The sequence below is a fragment of the Venturia canescens genome, chromosome 5, assembly GCF_019457755.1.
Source record: "Venturia canescens isolate UGA chromosome 5, ASM1945775v1, whole genome shotgun sequence".
Classification (NCBI taxonomy): domain Eukaryota; kingdom Metazoa; phylum Arthropoda; class Insecta; order Hymenoptera; family Ichneumonidae; genus Venturia; species Venturia canescens.
The window spans coordinates 11,134,622-11,154,066 of NC_057425.1; the positions used below are offsets into that span (position 1 = coordinate 11,134,622).

Sequence of the window (19,445 nt, forward strand, 5' to 3'; positions counted from 1 at the left end):
AACGAAAATAAAAAAAGTGCGTCTGTCATCGGCGTACGTAAGAACAATGCGCCTAAAGATCGAGAGGAATCGTTAACGCCGGACACAGAAAGTCGAGGGTCGAATTCACGGAAAAAGTGCTCCCCGATGGAGCTCTTAACTTGGGCCGTGTTGCGAGGCTGGACACTAGCTGAAGAACTCTTGGTTGATTGCCCCACCGTAAAAGAGCCTTCTCGCCGCAGCGTTGCCGCGCAGAGAACGGCTAAAGCACGAGAGAAAAAGGTGGACAAGAAAATGGAGAAAGAAGAGAGAACGGAGGAGGAAGAGATTCTCGAGGGCGGTACGTCGCTCCTTAAGGAGCTCGGGACCGAGCCTATAAAGATTTTTCTTGCTATCGATATCCTACATCCTAACGCACCACCGGCCATTTCATCCTGGATTTTTTGTTCTATAAAATCCTCCTTTTTCAACGCGCTCCCTCTCCAATATTTTTCCTCTTTCACCAACTTTTTCCATTCCCATTTCGAATCCCCCGCTCCTCTCGGTACGGTATCAACTGCTCGTACGATTCATGCACTGTCTATTTATGCTCGTGTCTACCTCCCGTGGTGCGTCAACGGGAGGCGGAGGAATATTCCTGAAACTCTTTGAATCGAGGAGAAACGCAGGCGACAAACTTCGAACGTCGCCCTCGATTTTCCGGCTGCGGAAAAAAACTGTTCGACGAACACGCAAGCGCAGCCTCTCGCTCGTTGAACGTCTCAAAGTCCATTAAACCGGATGCGCAGAAGCCACTTGATCATAACGATCAAAGCTTGCGAGCACTGCGAGATCCGATGACACTGAAAGCGAGCACCGGAGTATCGTTTTCCCCGCGGTGCGCCTCAGCAGGGTCGAAGGTAACCGAGGCGAATGAGGCACAGAACAGATTTTTTCGCGATTTGATAAAAGGAGCGGACTCGATCGACGTAACAATTGAGATAACGATCTTCGCGGACCGAGCGCGGTGGAAAAAATCATCGAAACAAAATGCGAATATAAATAACAATAAAAAATAATTGATCCAATCCCACGAGGATGGGAATCCTAAATTGAACCACGTGGAGTCTACATTCTACGGTATCAACGTCACGGACCTTTATTCAAGAGGCTCTCGATATCAGGATAGTGCATTATACGTGCAACTTCGATATACCCTCGTATTTGTTTCTGCGGATATGTTTGCACTGGCAGAACAACGCGGCTCTCTCGGGATCATCATCATCATCATCATCATCATCATCATCATCATCGAAGTCAAGTCGTGCATATAACATATACAACCACGCAATATATAATATCGACGTGTGTAGTATCGATTCGCATTTCGATGCAAATTGGCCTGGGCAGCGATGCATTCGCAGGGGCAAAGGGGAACAAGTACACACGCATCGGGATGGGAGGAGGAAAAATAAGAAGCTGCAAAAACGAGCGTAGTGCCTTCGCCCCTTTCGACTTATAATCACGTTTTACAACGATACGAGAGAGCAGAGAATCGAGATTGCCGAGTGTGGTATGTAGTACGAGTGTATCCTTCGGTATGGTGCGATCTCTTGAGGTAAGTGTGTAGTCGAGATTCGACTGCGCGCAATCGCCTCGGGCCTAAAGTGGATTTCAACAATAACAAGGACATTTTAGGCATTCTCGATGCCTGAAAAAGTCCTCGAGATCTCGCGCTCGGCTCGAGCGACTATTAGCTCCGGAAGGAGCCTGGAAATTTGTCGCCTCGTTTTCATGCTGGTAGGAGAGTGCAGGGGTGAGAGAGAGAGAGAGAGAGAGAGAGAGAGAGAGCGAGAGAGGGGAGGAAAAGCTGCAAAGGTTGAAACGCTTTTAGAATATGATTTTTTTTCTCTCGATTCCAACGCGGCGGATCTCGCCGCGAGGAGCGTTGAGACGTCGAGGGAGGCAAATGATAAAAGCCGACAAAAGCGTGCATGTGCACCGAGCGCGTATGTGTGTGGATAGCGGAGGGTCCTTATTATTAAATTCCTCAAAGGACACCGCGACTTGCCACTCTCGTATATCTAATGTTGCCCTTTCGGATCTTCACAGATTTTCCGCTCCTCTTGTCCAGCCAATTAGCGCTTCTCTGTCGCGGGCGAGCGCACGCACACATTCGTGGCGTTTACATCCGCGCGGCCAAGTCCGTATCGCGGGGATATGGACTTGGACCAGCTGCGCGAGATGACGCGTGTTCCTCAGAGCGGGGGCAAGAGATTTTTCTAATTATTGTTTGACTTATTAGTTAGAGTTCTTAGCTCTTGCGCGTCCGATGTTATCGGATCAAGTGTTTAGACTTCTCTTTACCCGGTGTCAGGAGCGAACGCTTATTTACGGATATGAATTTTTCAATATTTGGCTTCCTTCTGACCCTCCTAAATACGGACGTCGAGCAAACAATATTCCCGTGGATATTCCACCGGAAATTCAACTAGCCAGCGAGACTTCGCCAAAAAAAAGTTTATTTCAATTTCAGAATCTTCTTCGCCCCGCTTCCTCCTGCTTCGACGATTTTTTCTTTCGATACGAGGCACGAGAGGTTAACGGTAATGGACGACGGTAGCACGTCCAGGAGCCAAAAGTTCACGGGATACGGAGATGCTCCCGAGGAGGCTGTAAAATATTTCATTGCTGCGCGCACACTCGCTTCTGCGGCAGGAAAGGGGTGCAATAAATGTTTATGACAGAACGCCATATACGAGGCTTCAATATAATAACGTACGATAGGTTTTGCACTCGTCGATATTCTGCACCGCGGGGACGCGGCGAGTTATTACTCCGCGCTACGAACCCTAATACGTCAACGGTCAAGATCTGCATGAAGCGTTCATGAGCGCACTTGCACGACGTTTAGGGACGTTAAACCTTCACTTTGAAGATATTCGATGCTGCTGAATTTAATGCGCGAGGATACAAAGTGAGTGAATTGCGCCTCCGGAAGGTCGGAATCGAGTCTGAACGATTTTCTTGGCCATGATTTTCTCGCATCCTGTGAAATTAATTTAATTGGCTAATTCGTGGGTCGGATTAGTGACCGCCGAGGTTGTGGGTAATCGGGGGCTCGAGGGAAGTTGAAATTCGTCTGTAAAACGCTGCCTTTCCGACTCTCAGATCGAGTTTTTTCGGCTCGATGCGATTCTCCGGAAAGGAGAGTCAACTGCGCGAGAGGGTAATGAGTTATTTTCGTCAGCGAGCTGGCTCGCGAGGAGATAAGAAGTAACGAGAAATCGGGAGCGTCGTGAGGCCCGAGAAAAAATATCGAGGAAAAGACGAGAAAAGAGGCGAAGGGAGATCGATTGCCAAGATTTCCGCAGAGTTATCGACGCCCGGTATCGCCCGGAAATTAACGGATCGCCCGGCCGAAATTGCCTCGTAAATTGCGCGCCTCGGACCAACCCGAGTACAGCACACCGGAGCAAGCGTATTCTGAGTTTGTTCCGCGCACGCGGCCGAGGAGCGAGTCGAAGTTTCTAACAGGGAGACGAGAGACTGGGTCCGCTCTGCCGCACGGGGCATGTTTTTGTGTTTGAGCTTTGGAGTGCCCAGCATGGATCAAAGACACCAGCTCGTCTCCTCGAATCCCCAAAACATGAGAAATTTGTTTTTTTTCCCCCCCACTGCTGATTCCACGAGAAAAAACCTCCCGGAAAAGCGACCATTCATAAAACTTCTCGTGCTATCTCTTTTTTCAATAGAATCATCGAAGTAAGTGCACCGAAGTGCACGCGATCAAAGACGCACGACTAATTGACCGAATGAATTGAGGCCCCCCTCCGAGGATCACGGAAATCGTTAGCAAATGAGCGACAAATCATTTTCCCCATTCACGCAACTCCCGTTACGGACAAATTCTCCTTGGGCTAATCGAAACACATTTTTCACGATTGTCAGAAGCTATGGAACGAAATGCTCGACATTATAAAACAAATACAGAAATAATAATGAACGACGGGCTCGTCGTGCGTCTCGGGAGGGCCGAGCGTTGGTCCTGCGATCCCTTGCACTGCCCGCGATACATGTAATGCGCGGCACTTAGCACTAAAATGGCAGCCTCCGGTGTCATTACGAATCGTCCACTTAGTCGGTAATAACCTGGTCAGTGTTGGGATGCGCGCGCTCTCCCGGGCCGCGGTTAGGGCCACGTATACTGTACGAACGGAAAGTGAAACGCGAATAAAACGAATAGTGACGCTGCAGAGGCTGGACGCTCGGCGAAATCGGCCGGTGCGTGTGCGCTCGTTTGTGTGCGTGGCTAAAGAGAGAGGGAGAGAGAATCGAGGAGGCCATTAGGCGATCTCGCTCGCGACGGATTTGCCTTATAAGGATCACGATCGCCTAAGGAGTGAGCGCGCATAAAAAGTGTAAAACCAAATAAAAAATCATGACAGAATGGAATAAAATAAACGCTCGTAAGAGCTGCAGCGAAAAAATATTGCCTCGTCGTATAACTGAGGAACGATCGAAGGATTATTGTGACAGGAGGAGCGAACCAAGGACGCCTATCAAATTAATGATAAAGGAATTATTGCGCTCCGGTTACTCCGGACGAGATTCTCTTCCTTTTTCGAAAGTATTGACATTCTATTGTCGTGACTCATTCCATTTTGTTGTTGTAAAGGGCTCGTTCCGTTGGATGGCACCGGGAGGAAGATCGTCGTGGGAAAAATGACGTTCGCAACGCTCCTTACTTTCCACCTCGTTTTTTATTCGTCTCCGTTACAATCATTCCGTGAACCAATTGATACGGCGTGCACTCTTTCTCTATATTTATAGATGGATATCGGATTATGTGGTGCCCCCGGTAGAAATCACCCGGGCTTAAATAAGCACCAGAAGAAGAAGAAGAAGAAGAATAGCGAGGGATGACGATGATGACGATAATGGGAAATGGAGAGATTTACGAGCAGCGAGGCCGCAGGATCGACGTAACTGATGAGAGATGACGAAGAACGTGGAGAATTCACAGCCCGGAGAGAGTCGAAGGATAAAATCGAGAGCAGACAATCGTTGCTCGATCGAATGAAGTACCAAAACTCTTGCGATGAGGCCGAGCACGAGGCCCTGCCTCGTGTTGTCAAAACGCAGCAATTCTCTCGAGTCGTGGGATCAGCTGATGAGCGAACTTTGATCCAAAATCATTTCGAGTGGCCAAAGAGCTCTCGGTCGGGGCAAGTTAAAATACGCTTAAATTCGATGCATGAAAAATTTTTACGAAGAATGTCTTTTTCTCGAATTTCGTCCTTTTTGGCACGAGGCTTTCGTGTGGATCGTTTTATCGCCGGGGGAAAATACGCGCGAAAGTTTCTTCTCGAGAGACACTGATCGCGATGCAATGGCTGGATCTAAAAAAAGGAGAAAAAGACGAAGACAACTGTTATTAGTTGCTCTCTTTGGGTCGGTACGACATTGCTCCGCCGTTCTCGCGTATTAACGACCATCATTTTTTTGTTTTCGCCAGGATTGTGCTAGAGACTTGCGCGGCAGCGGTCGGGTTCTACAGCGAGAAAAGTGGCGAAGAAAGGAGGAGAGCGAGAGAGAGAGAGAGGGGGGGGGGGGGGAAGAATGTCGGCACTTTTTCAGGGAGACACTGAAATAAAAGGGCGCGAGGGACTCGTCGAAGCAGGGCTGAGGGCACGTAACGTCAGCAGCATCGCACTCGAACGTGCCACGTCATGCTTCCATCTTCACGCACATCTGAACATAGGCGCACACAAATGAGGGTTTAACTGCGCGTGTGCGTGCGTATCAATCGAAGGAGCGACTTGCCTGGAGTCGTAAGACGCTCGGGCTATCATCACTTTGCTCGAATAATCGAGCGTTCGCGCGTGGAAGGGGAAAGACGAATTCCGATTGTCGAAATAACCATCAAACCGTCGGGACCGAATGCCCGACGATTAGCGCGGATAAGAAACTTTCCGTGATCCAATTCAGCGCGCCGGGAGAATATTTCCTTCTTTTTTCCGCATTGGGACGCATGAATTCTGTGCGGAAGACTCGTCTCGCCATCTGCGAACGCCGGTGCCGCGAGCAGGACCCGCGATATTTGACGAAGATCGCTGATCACTCGCGCTCGAACGCAGGCTTCACTCAGCGGTCCACTTGCTCGAGCAATCGAAGAATAAGCGATATGGCATGTTTTTGCGAATTATTGACACTCGATCTCAGAGGAACGCGAAGATTGAGGCATTTTCTCGAGCGGTTTTATTCTCGCAGTATCAAACTAGCTTTCATCAGGAATCAATCTCTGAACAAGTTCGGGCCGATACCGATCGATCCGAAAGGCTTGATCGAACGCTCCAAATCCCTAGACAATCGATCGTTCTACATTTTCCCATCGCCGGGACCAACTTTCGAGTCCGCGAATCGCACTCCCTCAGCCGTCCGTCCTGCGGTGCACCGTGCGGGCCAACGGTGCACCGCAGGGACGAAGGAACTTCTGGCCGCAGCGGTATCGATCGAAGGGTCCCGAAGAATCGACTTTTTTCGACGCGTCGTCGTTCCAGTTTTTATGTTCATTTTCGTCTCATTATGATTCTCGAAAAGAGAATGGACGCGAGGCCCGCGAGTGACGGACGGACGGCTCTTCGGGCACTCGAGACACTCGACGCCCCCCCGAGTTGACCGCCCTTTCGCGTCTCATTTCACGTCCCTCGTATATATACGAGTACACACATAAAGGAGAGGAGAGTTGTTCTCGCCGGGTCCATTAGCCTCTCGTCGCACGCGGCTTGTAATTTGCCGTGCCGAATGTTAATGGCGCCCAAGGGACGCCCAACAATCGCGCTGCAACGCTTCCTGCGGTGGGCTATGGACGGTAGCTCTCAAAATCAAACATTTATACGCGCGTCCATTTTTTGTCTTCGATGCATTCACGTTTATACTAGGCTCAAGCCCCCCTTTTGGACGGAGAGAAAAAAAAGTGGATGATAAAGCTGCTGGAGAAAAAAAGCACGAAAATGAGGTTTTCCGGAGGGACCTTCTCTCAGAAGTTCACTCATATTAATCCCAAAGTTGAATGGCCCTTCGTGTTTGAGGATCGAAGTTGAAACGCGCGTCTGTATTAGGCCCGATCGAAGTGTTGTTCTCGCGAGTCTCTATGGCGCAACGCGAGCGGCTAATTAACCTCGGCAAACGCTAATTACAGCCCGCTTCAAAGCGTGCGAGGTGGGATCGATGACGCGGAGCGTTCAATTCTCTAATGTATACACGCGAGAAGGGCTAATTAAAAGCGAGTCTGCGCCTCGAGCGGGCCGTTACACGCATCGCGTTGCGCGTATGCGCCGAATGAGAGCGTAGAACGTGACGAATGGATTTCACATTTCGTTCGAATAACCGTGAGCTCACGATTGAGTCGTCCGAGCCGAGAAAATCGTCAGGAAAACAATAAATCTGTGGAGCAGCCTCGCGATCCCCGATCCCTGCGTCGCAGCCAAACACCGATTATTTCTCACTTGAGCTTCGATCTCGCTGCTCGAAGCTATGAATGGGAGTTTGACAAAGGAACGCGAGATGCTGCTACGCGGGGAGAAATAAAGCGGAAAATGGAACCGAGTGAATGATGGTGGTCGAACGACAAGTGAAAACATGACATCGCGGCTCGGAAATCGTCTTCGATGAATAATGATCTCTCCATCGACGTTGCTACGGGTCCCAAGCGTCCGACGCCGAGCCCTTCTCGACTCGTCATCTAATTTCCCATTCCAAACATGAATGAAAAAAGCATAAAAAATAGTGTCTCATTAATCCGTTGAGAATGAGAGACGAATAATCCGGATGTAATTTCATTGAATAGTCGTTTGAAAAATAGTCGAGAACGAAAAATACTCAATAGCTGGTACAATCTTTGTGATCTGCTTTTCATCATCACACTCGACTCCCATCGATAGAATCCAGGCGAGACCAGCAGCAATTGACGATGAAAAACAAATCCTCCCCGTTGCGGTTCGAAGGGCCGCGAGATTGGGATCGTGTGCGTGCGTGTGCGGGAAGATGAAAAGTGATAGTTTTGCGAAAGTGTGATGCTAAGAAATTGAAGAAGGAAGAGATGAAGTGCGGCGTGTTGTGCACCAAGTGGTAGACGAGGGAACGAGTGAGTCGAGCTTCCCACGTGGATAATGTGACTGCGGGTCGCTGTGTGTCGTCCTACGAGTGCGGAGGCAAAGGGCTGCGAAAGGGCTCGACAATACCCAACTATATACGCAAAACTGGAAAGAGAAAGGAAGAGCGAGAGGGAGGGAGAGGCGATGTCTCGATGGGGGGGAGTCTTGTGGTCGGAGCAGCAAAAACGTGGACGCACACACACGCGCGCACACATGGGGCTGAAGGGTGAAAGAAAGCGCTTGTTTACCGTCGTATCGGATTACTCACTTGGCCGCGCCACTTCGGACTCGGTGTGTTCTCATTAGTCGACGATTAGGCGCCACGCACCCTCCCAGCAGAACCGGACTCGATCTCGCGGTTCCAATTTCCGCAACGCGAGTGCGAACGGAGCCTCCAAAAAGGCTTCGACGAGTTATTCGGGGGCTTGAGAAAAAATGTGGGGGCAAGTACGAAAAGGATGATCCGAAGCTTCCGATCGACAGGGAAGGAGGAAACGCATTTACGAGGGTTTCGTCTTCACGGAATTTCTCGTTTGACAAGTAAATCAGCTGTCAATGGAGCTTTCGACGTTTATTCGTTAGCTCCGCACCTCGGACGGGTCGCGCAAACACTTGGACGAAGTTAAGCATCACGTGGACGTACGCTGCGTTGGGAATGGAGAGCGAGGGAGAATAGAAAAGAAGCAATTTCAACCAGAAGGAAAATATACGTGGGAGAGTGAGACGTCCCGAGGGAAGGCTGTGCGACAGTGCAGCTAAGGCGACGGCGCTCTCTTGCTGCAATGTGTTCACGAAAGGGTTCTCACGAGGGAGATCGTTTATTTTTCCTCTCCCGCTGTATGTACTCCAGTTGAGAGGGCTGTTGGCGGGGGTGTTCATTGATAAGCTAATGGCTCTGTGATACGATGTCCCCACGCCTATTGCGCTAGTGCGCGGCGAGCTCCTGAGAAAATCTGCCGTGAGTATATCGTACGTCAAACGAGGCTGTTTATTTTAATTGCGAGTCTGCGACGCTTTTCCGGAGTGGAGTATCTGGAATGACTGCGAGGCTGTTGTCGATAAAGCTCTTCGGAGTTTTCATTTATTTCGAACGGACGAGAAATCGAGCGAATTCTGGTAGTTCGAACTTCTTTTTAATTCGTCACATTCGTTTTATTGGTACGGCAGCTCCGAAAATTTGGCGATTTCATAAATTATGTGTGCGGTAAATGAGCTGACGAGGAGGCTAACAAAAAACACGAAAATTCGTTTAATTGCGACGGTATCGATGCTGGATTAAATATTTGGGTCGCATGGGATGAAGAACGAGTGCGCTCGCTGCTGCGATGGTGCGCGGAGGGCCAATTAGGCCGAATCGGAAAGGGACGTGGCGCGACGAGAGGTTATGCCGGACTCGGCAACGTCTGTCGGCCACGTGTGGGCATCCCGGTGCAAGAAAAGTACCGGGACGAAGAAGACTCGGCGATGAGCCACACATTTTTCTCTCCTCGTCTCTCGTTCGCGAGAGCAGCTCCCTTTAATTTTTCTCCCCCTGCTCCCACTCTTTCTCCCGCTCTTCCGATTACTTTTTCTCCTCCGTCTTACCAGCAGGAATCCTACGACCTCGAAACGGCACGGTCTTTCTTTCCGGTTGAAAGATCCCGGCCCCGAGGACATCGCGAAGACGAAAACGCTATGGGAGTAAAATCATTCGGAAACGAGTTTCGACGAGAGTGCATGGCCAGAAAGAATACCGAAAAAGCAGCTCCGATGAAGGGAGTATTCGCAGCGAGATCCGAGAAAGAGAAACGGTGTTGAGAAAAAAGTTGAAAGAATTAGAATTGCTGATAATCCAGACGAAATTCGATGCTCTTTCCAAGGTGACTGAGTCAGCGGGACAAAGTCATCTGAAAATCGCTTTACGAAGCGAATTATATTGGGGATGTGTGTAACAATAACGCATTGGGAAGAAAAAATGTTGACTAGATCAGACTTCCATTCAGTGCACACGCTTTCGTCCCACACACACACAATTGGACCGGAATCTCAAACTGTTTGAATATTCTCAGCGCTCGCCTTTGCAACCCTTTCACTCGACTTCGTTTGCGTGGACGCGGTTACGTGCGTACGAGTTATTTTAGACTCGGGGAACCGATGCAAAAAATCCCATTTAAATCGGCACTGAGATAGGGAGAAAGAGAGTACGAGAGAGAGAGAGAACTGAAAAAGGGGAAAATGAAAAGGAGGCAAGAAGCTTCTTGCCAGGTCGTAGGATCGCAGTATCGTTGACAGTTTACGACTCCCTCATGCGTCCCCGTACAGCGCTCTCGAGTGTTCGCGTAAGCGCCATGTGTGTATTTAAAAGCAAAAAACGGGCCTCGTGTCTGCCTCGTTTTTTCACGTTTTTCTTCGACTCCGAGGCTCTCGTCGCGCTATCCTCCCGCCGGGCGACTCGAGCTTTCTGGTTCCTCGTACGCAACGAGCCAGCCGGTTACTTATGTTTTTTATTCCATTTTTTTTCGAACTGCTAAAGCAGCAAAAATGCGAGTCACTGACTTTTTGTCGGTTCTATCGTCGAACGCGGCCAAAGTTGCACGGTAAACTGACACCGAGGGAGCCAACGAAGCACTGCGCGTCAGAGTGGCATTAAGAAAAAACGTGATTTTTTTGCGTTCCTGAGACGCAACAGGTCTGGAACACTTGTTGATGCTCGCGAGTCTGTGCAGACTCGCTGCGCGCGAGATGGCTCATCTGTTTATTAACGTCCATCGTTAAATCGTCGCGTTACTCAATGCTAATTGTTTATGGGACCAGAAATTAAGGCGTCTGCTTACTTCTGGCGGGCTATTTGAATTTAATAAACTGAGGGGAGCCGAGAAACGAAGATTTCATTGAGAAAATGCCGCTTCCGGAACAGAGACCGCGAGCGCGGTCCCAAAAGACAATCGAAATTCACGGAAACGCGAGCGACTTTTGAACGCGCGCTCGCATCGAATAACTTTTGTCAACGCTGTTCAAAGATGCGGATGCTGTCCGTTAACCTTGGAGTCTTCAACATCCGAAGATTCTTCATTCCTTCTCACGCGGCAATGCTTCTGTAATACCGCTCGCAGATCCGAATAAAACCAAGTCAAAGAGCCGGTAAACAGCTTTGCGCGCGCAACAGGTCGTTGTCCCGAGAACACGACTTTCCCACAGTGACAAAATTAGATGAGGAGTGGAGCAGGAGGCCGAGGGTGCGAAGGGTCTGCCGAGAGACGTGCGGGCACCCTTGAAAAAATCTTTCTCGCTCCTCCCCCATTGAAATGAGGCCACTCGCTCGGGCACATGCGTAACCGAGAGTTTGTTTCATTCTCGTCGCATTCACACCCCGAAAATCAAAGCGGCGTTTCTCTCTATAAATAGTAAAATCTCAACGAGACGAATAGCGCAGAAGGCGGATGCTGCTTCGGTTCAGTGACCCACGGATATAAGAACTGTAACGGGGATTCGAAAAACAATTGTCCATGTGGAGGCGAAACGAGCGCAGGGGAATTTCACCTAGACGCTCCTCGCACCGCGCGCGTGAGAGAATTTGTGCGCGGAGCTTCGAATTGCTTACAAATATATTATCACTGTATTTTCTATTGTGCTCTGCAAACATTTCCTAGGAAGTGAAATACTTCTCGATTCGTCCCAATTGCCGCTCGAACAGTGTTACAGTTGCCTCGTAAAATGATGGTTGTTATTTGTAATATCGATACACTTTAGAATCGAACTTCTGAGGCCGGTGGCAATTCCTTTGGAGGATGCAAAACGTTATTTTCAAACGTTAATGGATTCCCGCGCGTCCCAAGCCGATTTTATCTGGACGAGAGAGTTAGAGCTAAATACGACGAGTGGGTACGTCAATAAAATTATGAATTATATGATGGAACGAGGGAATGAAAAAGAGTGAAAGGCGCGAGAGAAGGAAGAGCGAAAGACAACTGCGGCAATTGCGTTACGGGGCACTAACAAAAACGGCGAATAGAAGAGATGTAATGACGATAAAGGACGACGAGTCGCGACGGCCTCGCCGTGTGTCCCCCGAGTGGCCTCTCTTTCGATCCCGATTGCAACCGCGTGCGCGCGGACTTTTTCTCTTTCTCGCACTCTCCGCGCGCGGAGTCGTTGGACGCGCGGAAACCTGAAGATCGTCCGGAGCTGAGACCCAGCCCAGAGACCTCTCGCGGTCTCTTCTATAAAACCGCAATCTCGTGTGATTACGCGGTGAAACCGCTTATTCGTATTTACACCCGAGCATCGTGCTACGCGCACCCGCGCGAATAAAAGCTCGTAAGAATATTTTCGTTTTGCATCCGCGAATACCGAATTCCGTGTGAAGCGATCCAAAAATCCGAAAGGTTCGAGTCCCAAATCCCGTTGCAGAGTGGGTAGGCCGAGGAACGATTTTCCTCGGTCGTTTAATTGAACCCGAACTCTATCCGCGCATTTGAATTTCGTTTCCCCCAATGCCAGCACACAATTATAATATACGGAGAGACTGCTTCCGAGAATTCTTTGATTATTGAGTTCTCGAAGTGGGCTAATTGGCGAGACGCCTCTACGACGAGCGAGCTGTCGCGGGAGACTTTCCAAGCAGATTCACGTATCGCGACGCTCCCCGGAGAGTCTGCTCTTATCGAAAGCATTTTTGTCCCGATTGAGTATGCGCGCGTTCCGAGCAAGAACAAAACGACCGAGAAGAACAAGAAGAGAGACAAAGAGAAGAAGAAATAAACGAAGGAAACGAGAAATAAGAAGCGGAATGAGAAATAAAAAATTGCTCGGTTGCAAGGCGCGCCAGGGCTGGAGAGACTGGCGCGCGCGCGCGAGCGAACGCCCACGAGGGACCCCGAAGAGATCGGTAACGTGTTTCGAGCTGCTCTCCGCTCGCAGAGCCTAAACAGTCTATAGAATACTGTGTACCCTCACTATGGATACTGTACGGAGATCGAATGCATGTTATAAATATATACACACATGCAGGAAGGCGCACATACACTAAGATAGCGGCAGGGACCGCGCGGGCAACTCGATGGGAATCGAACACTGGTTGGTTGACCTCACGAGTCCGGTGTCAACGAGCCTTAACTCTCGCTATTGGAAGTGCTCTCTCGACTTACTTCTTAACATCGTATACGTTCCTCGTGTGTGTGTGTGTGTGTGTAATCTCTAATAAGCGTGCTGCATACGCGCTGTGACGATATGTGCAAAAGAGAGTGTGCATCGGCGGTGTGAGTTCGAGTTCGTCGCGGAGAATTCAGACGTTTGTGTATCTCAAGTTTTCTGTCCAACGACTGAGATCCTGCTTGGCTGCGAGGATCAGACGACGGCGGAGGATGATCGCGATGCTCGTTTTCCTCCCCGAGAGTCGCGTCGCCCGCAGGAAGCAGGAGCTCCAAAGAACGCACGGGAAAACGAAAAGCATGACGGAAGACTGGGCCGCGTCGCACTCGAAGTGTATAAAACGACGCGTGAGCGACTCCTCTTCGCGCAGTCAGTCTTCGAGGCTCAAGTCCGCTCGCGTTTGTCTCGCCCGCGAGCATGTGCAAGGACTCTCGTCGTTGAGCGGAGCGCGCGAGGCTTTTAGCGTCAATCGCGAAGAGCAAACGGCGAGAAGGGGGCGAGGAAAATGAGCGCGAAATGTGTCGGTGGACGGAGAAAAGGGAGGATAGGAATATAATATTGCGAGGATGAGACGCCGGAGTCGCGAGATCAAATTGGCGAGAGGCAAACACAAAGCTTTTGCGGAGAAGCGAGTAAATAGAGGGCTACAGATTCTATTAGCGAGTCTTTCTTCTTTCCTTGCCCCTTCACGACCTTTTTTCTCTCCGCTCTGTGCGTTTTGCTTCCTTTTCATCCTATTTTTTTTCCCCCCCTCCCTTTGCGAATAGACTCGCGGAACGTCAACGGAGGGTCGAGAGTGAAGAGGCCAGCATCAGATGAGAGGGCAACGCTGCCGCGCCTCAGCGAGAGTGACTCGCTCTGGCGACAGCGATTGGCTGATCGAATTCTTTTTTCTTCGAATACTTAGCTCCGGACAATTACCGGAGTTTGATGACCCACGACAGGGCTATGTTTTGTCGCAACCTCGGAGAAAGAAAAGAAATGCATCGACGTTTCTGTCGCCGCGGCTGCTGTTTCTCATCCCGTTTCTTATGCCGACTGCGTGGCTCATCTTCCCTCGCTCGCGGAGTGTTCCTCGACGGAGGGTCTCCAAGGATCATCAGCCTCCTCCGCGAAAGCAATTACACTGTGCCTCCAACTTTCTATATTTTTTCGCAGATCTTCCCAACGACGGAGGAGAAGAATCCTTCGAATTCCTCAAACCTCAAACTTCAAATCTCCCCATGAAGCAATAATATCGCAAGGTTTCATTATCTTCTCGAAAAAACGAACCTCATCAAAAATGAACTCGTCGCGGTTCCACCGCTTGGAAAGCCAACTTTCTCAAGTACGCGAGTTCATTATTTATTTGATTTTAAAACAGCACCGCGCACAGCTGGAGCTCGAAACCCCAAAGAACATTTGAATACTCGATTTTATATCGGCATCCTTCTTATATTCCCCAAAGAAAAATACGAATAAAAAAGAAACGAGTTCTGGGAACAGCATGACTAAGATCCCTGGCGGGTCATTGTCGCCAAGGTTACATCACTCCGAGCGCTCCCTCCCCCTTCCACCCCATTAAAATTATCGTCGTGTGTTTCCTTCGAAATGAAATATCAACGTAACCACATTCTTGATCATTTAATAAAAGCGATTTTTCACCACTGACGTGTCATAGACATTATTACTGGCCATATTCGGTCTATCGGGATCATCCCATATACGAAAGACACGAGAAGTCGAGAACAGATATTACGGAATTTAGTGTCGCTGATCAATTCAAAGTGGTGGAATTTGATAAATTTCTTCGGAGTACGAGTCGCGAGGCACGAGTGGCCCATTAGTTATTCGTTATCGAGAGAGTCTCTCTCTCTCTCTCTCGCCCGGGCCCGATGAGAGAGACCCACGAGAGGAAGAAACCTCGGTGTGAGACAGTAAAGGCTCAAGAGCGAAGCGAGGAGATGTGCGAGAAACGCACGCAATTTAACGTCCAGCTAGGGTCATTATTCCCGTGCCAACGGACGCTCAATTACACGCGTGTCTATACACACAGCTGCGGAGGTTGAAAGTGCGAGGAAAGAGCGCAGTTATAAATGTATATATATACGCAGGCATAAATGCAAGAGCGCGCACACTCGTACTCGCGTGGATGGACGAGAGCGCGACGAGCCCTAAGCTACAAAACTCGACGAGAGCATTACGGAGTTACGAGTGCCGCGAGTGAACAGCGAGATCCATCGCGAGTCGGCACGCACTCGCACTCTGAGAATCAGTGACAAGGAAAAGGCTCATCAGCTCGAGGCTCAATATTATGACGTTGAAATAAAGTGAGAGAGAGAAAGAGAGAGAGAAGGGGCGAGACGGAGAGGAGCGGGGAAAAGAAAATATTTGTAAAGAAGAAAACCTCGAGACGTGCCAAATCGTATGATCGTTTCGCGCACACCAACGACCGAGATAACTCGTACACCCAAAGGCGAATCGATTTTCACGAGAACGCTAACGACCTCTCGCGATGCGCCACGAGATTTCTATGTGCGCTTTCAGCATCTTCACAATTTCACGTCCTACCGAGCCTCGTGCTCGGTACACGCATACGCCGTCCCAGGGAGGTTTTCCTCCATGATTACGAGCACAGCAGAAAGAGAGATGCTTCGATTGCGATGTAAATCCCATACCTTAAGCTCGATCATGTCTGCATGCTCCTAAGTCTTTTCCTACAGAGATTATATTTGAGTTCGCGCGCGGCACACGTGATTTTTATGATCGCTTCTAGCGCCGCGTGCCCGCGGCATAATTGAGAGAAAAATATACGTAATGCGCGGCACCGCGATCTCAAAGTTCGCTTTCGACCCGCTCCGAGGAGGCGATTTTTTCGGGATGAAAAATCAATTTTCGATCGATAGTTTTTTTTATAAAATTCAAGTGTTCTCGCGGTTCTCGGGTCCGTTCCCCGATTGGCTTGTTCCAACGAAACGAAGGAAAAGAACATTTGTAATTGGAGATTGGAAAATAACTGGAATAATCGGAGGTTTTTCAAAGATCGTTTCGTTGGGCTGCTCGAACGTTGCAAACTTGAGCGTCGCATTTATTCCGGGACATTTTTTGGCAAGAGAATGCGAACTTTGTCGCTCGGTTTCGTGCCCCACTGCGTATGCCTTCTCTTCGATTTCCACAGTTGTTGGTCATTCGGTATGCGAAGTGGTCAGCGCAGCACCGGGGGATGCCACACAGCATGCGCCAGCGCGATACCGCGAGGCTTCTTGTCTCCCGTTTTCCCGGTAAAGCGATGCCTGAGTCAGCCTACATAAGGCTACTTGACTGGAGATTGCGCGTCCCCCCTCGGCCCCCTCCGTCCTTCCCCTTGGCACATTCATCTCTCGATCTCCCGTGAGGTTTCTGCTTTTTGCACGATATCCGGAGAGTTCGCGAGAGACAGCGGCGAGAATTTCTTCAACGTGATCGGCTCATTGCTGCTGCGTTGTACCGAGAAACATTAATGCATCGATGCACTCGCGACGCGAGTTATGTATACTTTCCTGTGTGCCTTCCCGCGTGCTCTCGCCAACGGCAGCGGTAGCACGGACTTCTCTGTGTGTACAAACACCCCAGGAGCGCATGTGCATGCGTTGTATGTGCGCGCGACGTTGAGGAGCCACAACACCGTGCCGCATCGGGATGTTCCACTTTATAGTTTCCCCTCTCGTTTTTCCCACTGTCTTTCTCGCAACGCCCCCCTCATATCTGCATCGCCGCGATCGCTCTCGACCACCCTGAGCAACTCTCGCGTTATACGCGTATCGACAGCAGCAGAGCCCATAATTGGCGCTCCATCATTTGTGCGAGTTTAACACACGCGCATAGTTCCGGGCTTATAAGGAAGAAGCAGAAAGCTCTTTGGATAATCTTGGGGTTTGACAGGAAGCCGACGCTCTCGGTACGCATCCGCAAATATTCTCAGGCGAATATGTATTTATGGGCGATCGAGACGTGCGCGAAAGTCGACGGGATCGTTTTCCTCGGCCGGCACTTTCAGCGCGGTTATTATATTTATGTCAGCCCAGGTACAATCTTCATTTTATTTATGTACTTTGCTCGCCGGTGCGACGCAGTCCGGTGCGAAATCGAGTGCCGCTGCTCGCCATCGCGATTATTTTCTTCAACTCATGCGCTTAGTCTTGTCGCGTCTCTGGAAAAATCTCGCCTTCGCGGCAGGTTCCGAGGTCACGTTTCCAGGACTTTACAGGCGAACTCAAAAGAGGCCTCGATTCTTCGAGTTCCGGAGACGAAGATTCTCCATGGAATCATCGATGATTTGCTGGTGAGAAAATTCACTAGAAACTGAGGGCGAAGCATAGACGAAGCGTCTCGTAACGCGCGGACTTTTCTCTCGCGCGGAGCATCGAATCGATGCATGAGAATTAATTTTCCCCTCTTTTCCAGCGATACTCCAAAACTTGGTTGGACTCGTTAACTCGGAAGCGTTTGAAACGGTCTGTACTCCAAACCGGATCGAGGACTGATTGCGAGTCTGGTGTACGTGCGTTCGCGGTAGCAAAACCTAGTTGAGCCGCACGAACGGCCTAGACGGCAGGACGCTTGTTCATCAGCGTGCATGCAGCAGCGTCAATAGAACTTGTACGAAGATCCTGAGTAGCGATTCGCAAAAAACGTCGAGCACATACGCGAAGACGCGATACTGAGAGTGCGTGTGTCGCTTGGCACGGGAGTCGCAGCACGCGTGGGAAAATCGGTGGTGGGAGAGCCTCAGAGAAAAAAACAACAATATCGAGCTTCTCGATCATCGTTTCCAAGATGCACGAGGATTCTTTGGACTACAATGATTCAGGCATCGCTCGTGTACACACGCGGTTGAGCTTTCAAATGGGACGGAAAAAAGAGCTGTTCGCCAAGACTTCGAACGCGGCTGGACACTCGCACATTTTATCGTGCATAGAGTCAAGGTCAAAAGCGATCTTGTGGGAAAAATTTCATTTGATGCCGGAACTCTGAATACACTTTAAAAGCTTCCTGGAGTTGATGTTGGCCAGATTAACTTTACGCGATCCAATCCGTCATAATTTGATGCTCGAATAAATTCGGAATCAAAAGGTCATCGCTTCGGATGAACCTTTTCTCATTGAAAGACGGTGAAAGAAACTCCCAAACGAGTGTTATACCGTTCGGGAATTAGCAAGAAGATGCGAAGAAGATCAGATAGCGCCCATATCAGGCGTTGTATCAAGCACTTTTGGTAAGACGTCTCTCCGAGATGTTTCTCTCTCTCCCCCCCCCGGCGAGCGGTGTACAGTTTAGTGTTAGAAAGAAAACAGCATCAGCAGCTGAAGTCTGGAGAGTGTGAGCTACGTGGACGACACCTCGAGAGGGGTCAACGGCATCGCGACACCATCGGGCGTCCTCGTGGTTCGTCGACGCCTCTCGACTCTCTAAGCAGGTGTTTCAAGTATATTTTGTGAGTTTGTATATACGCCGCAGCATACGTACAACGCTCTCGTCGTTGGGCGATCGAAGAGGCTGATTTTCGCCTCTCGCGAGATCGGGAGTCCGCCTCGACTCGGCTTTGACTCTGCCCTGGAAGGATGCCAAGACGGAAGTGGGTTAGCCGTCTCAGCATCGATCACAATGTCGATAAATAAACTTACTGCGCCTCATTAGCCGCGATGGGTCTTGCGAGCTCAACGAGAATTGGCATACATCGCAACGGCCTGAGGCGAGCTCCCTTCTCATCGGGACTGAATCTCGTCGATGACGAAAATCATTCTCCCAGCAGCTCCGAAGCATCTGATTTCATTAATTTTAGTATACGAAATCAATCGCTATTTTCATCGATTTTTTATCGCCTTTTTCATCGATTACGTTCGACGAAATGAATTAGCTGCGATTCAACCGTAATATCTTTTGATCTTCGGCATTGTATAATTGGTCGCGCGGCATTCGACTCGGGTATTTTCACGAATTCGAGCGAGCGCGCATTGAACTGTCAGCGTGTCGCGTTGGGAGGGAGTGCGAGAGAGGAAAGTCGATATTCCATAAGAGGCAAGTGGGAGATCTAATAATACGTGTGAAAGAGCATTAATGTGTGAGAGCGATAAGAGAGGACGATAAATTGGCTGCTCCAATATCGTAAGATATAAATTGGATAATTTACAGGTTGATGTATGTTGCGCACAGCGCAGAATAAAGCCTCGAACGTAAACA

At 49.6% G+C, this 19,445-nt stretch overlaps 1 protein-coding gene across 2 annotated transcripts in view; it reads right to left on the bottom strand.

The window, feature by feature from the left end:
* Window positions 1-19,445, bottom strand: part of N (neurogenic locus Notch protein) — a 186,785-nt gene that overhangs the window by 111,399 nt on the left and 55,941 nt on the right. The gene's annotated exons all lie outside the window — the stretch shown is intronic.